Here is a 2,763-nt window from a genome sequence, read left to right on the forward strand (position 1 = left end):
TTTGGGTCTGATAAATGCACGCATCCCCGACCGCCCGCCCCGCGAAGGGAGGCGGCCGGGTCAGCGCTCGTTTGCATGTATTAGCTCTAGAATTGCCACAGTTATCCAAGTAACGGTAGAGCGATCAAGGAACCATAACTGATTTAATGAGCCATTCGCAGTTTCACTGTACCAGCCGTGTGTACTTAGACATGCATGGCTTAATCTTTGAGACAGCATATGCTACTGGCAGGATGAACCAGGTAGACCCCCATTCAACGATGACCGCGGGCCGAGGCCGGTGACGGAAGGTTGCTCCGGTGTCACACCATGTGTGCACTTTATCCGGAGGAGAGCCGCCGACTTCCAGCTCCGACACGCGGCGCATGCATCTCGGGAGAGCGGAGGAACCGAGTGGGGGCGGGCGTCGTCTTGGGCGGAGAACCGCTGCCATGCCTTGCCTGCCTGCCTGCCCCCACAGCGGATCTCCGTAGAGGGCCCCCGCAGCGGCTGTGCCAGCCTCCGGCCATCATTGGATACGGATGCCCCGGTGGTGTCTGTGAGAGATCACACTTTGCCCGGGGAGAGCCGTGGTCCGCAGCGTCCTTCGAGCTGGCACATGTGCGCGGGGGTATGGTTCTGCATATGGGTTTTGAGAAACTCAATGATTCCTGGAGCCACCGCAGCTTCCTGGAGGCCGGTTCCACCCCAAACGATACCTAACTGGAACGACAGTCCTGCTGCGATGGACCAGTGAAAGACGGCTGGGACAGACGGGACGTCTCGGTCTCGCTACCGATGGGACGACCGCGGGCTGGAGCGGGTGGGCCAGGCCCGACTGTCAGTGCCCGGGTCTGGAGGCGAACCTGCAAGGTTGGAGGAACCCTTCGCCGAAGCGCCAGTGCTTGAGAGCACCAGGGCCGGCGGGAGCCTTCATGGCAGGCCACGTGTGCTGTTCGGTCGGTTGTGTGTGTGTAAGTGTGCATGGGAGACATCCACTGGAGCTCCAGGACCTCCAGCGGGACCCGGGCGGACCGGAGTCCGCTCAGAGCACACCGCCTTCGGCCTGGGCCCAGGGTGTCCTTGCCGCTCTGTCCTGCCTTCACAGAGCTCCGGGGCGAGCCAGAGAACCTCCAGGCCGTCGGAAGGACCCAGCAGACTCACCGGCCAAATCTGAGACTGTCGGCCAAGCCCCGGTTCTCCAGAGAAAAGGCAGACTTTTTTTTTTAAAACCGCTCAAAATGCACTAAATGGGGGAAAAGAGGGCTGAAACCTGCTTAGATAGGCTCGCCGACATCCAGGTTTCCTAAATATAATTTTCTAAGACCTCACTTTGCGTTTTTCTTCTAAGTCCTCTTTTCCAACTCTCTCCTGATATCGTTCCGGCGGTGTTTTGACGGGTAAGGTGACGCAATACCTCGACCGAGTTTCATGGGCGAAAGTGAAGTAAAAAGACCGGACATTTTAGTGTGCACCGGACCTTCCGGTGCTATATCTCGGTGGTTCTTTGCGGTAGAAGGAAACGGATGGCACGGGGCTGTTCCCCGGATCCGGACTATCGGGCCATGGTGCGTTTTTACCGAAAAGTGCATTTTTTTCGCGAGCGGACGAATGGACCCGCTTTGGCGAAATCACTTAAAATTCGTTAAATCGTAGGAAGGTCCTGGAGCAAATCGGACACCACAGCGCACTCCTGGGACTCGCCGGTTCCATCGGGGTATGACATGCCTGGGTCCGTCCGTTTGACCGCTTTTCGGGGACCGAATGGACCGCTTTGGCGAAAATCACTTAAAAATTCGTTAAAATCGTAGGAAGGTCTGGAGCAAATCGGACACCACCAGCGCACTCCTGGGACTCGCCGGTTCCATCGGGGTATTACATGCCCGGATCCGAACAAGCGTTCGGGGTCTGGGTCGTGTTTCGGGACCCTGGTAAGGCACATGACAGTGGCGCTGAGGATGATGATGTTGCAGCAGCCGATGAAGATACTCACGTCGGGCGGGCTGAGCGGGGGATGAGCGAGGGCTGAGACCCTCGACAGAGAACCGGGCCTAGGGACCGGGACTTTGGTCCAGGCTCCGGGAGTGACATCACCGAACCGGGGGCATCCCAGGAGCACGATGGTGCCAGTCCCGGTTCGTTTGGACCGCGGGAAAGGGTACTTTTGACCCGACTTCCGGTAGACGGTTAAACACCCATAGACGACCGCAGGAAGGTCCTGGAGCGAACGGAGGCCACCCTAGTAATCCCCGGAGCGGCCCGGATCCAACGGTGTACGGCATGAGCGGGTTCCGGGCCTTCCGGACCGCCTCCTCGCGCCCCCCCCGGGCCGCTTTGGCGCAAATCGCTTAAAATTCGTTAAAATCGGGGGAACGTCCTAGGCGAAATCGGAGACCACCGGGGCACTCCTGGGACTCGCCCGGTTCTTCCAGTATATAGTTTGCCTAGGTTCCGTACGAATTTAAATCCGGGCCTGGAGCAACAGAGACATACAGGCCTGCAGAACCAGGCTGGGACATCCAGGCACAGACATCCAGGCCTGCAGAACCAGGCTGGGACATCCAGGCCTGCAGAACCAGCACAGACATCAGGCAGAGACATCCAGGCCTGGACATCCAGGCACAGACATCCAGGCCTGGACATCCAGGCACAGACATCCAGGCAGAGACATCCAGGCCTGGACATCCAGGCACAGACATCCAGGCCTGGACATCCAGGCACAGACATCCAGGCAGAGACATCCAGGCCTGGACATCCAGGCAGAGACATCCAGGCCTGGACATC

The 2,763-nt window shown here is 58.8% G+C and overlaps 1 non-coding gene across 1 annotated transcript in view; it reads right to left on the reverse strand.

Moving 5' to 3' along the window:
- Nucleotides 1–245, reverse strand: part of LOC145550803 (18S ribosomal RNA) — a 1,872-nt gene extending 1,627 nt beyond the window's left edge. Inside the window, exon 1 of the ribosomal RNA XR_014086580.1 lies at nucleotides 1–245. This exon is cut by the window's left edge and continues 1,627 nt beyond it. This is a non-coding gene — a ribosomal RNA (18S ribosomal RNA).
- Between the last annotated feature and the right edge of the window lie 2,518 nt (nucleotides 246–2,763).

The sequence above is a fragment of the Poecilia reticulata genome, unplaced genomic scaffold (assembly GCF_904066995.2).
Source record: "Poecilia reticulata unplaced genomic scaffold, P_reticulata-male-v2 Scaffold_172, whole genome shotgun sequence".
Classification (NCBI taxonomy): Eukaryota; Metazoa; Chordata; class Actinopteri; order Cyprinodontiformes; family Poeciliidae; genus Poecilia; species Poecilia reticulata.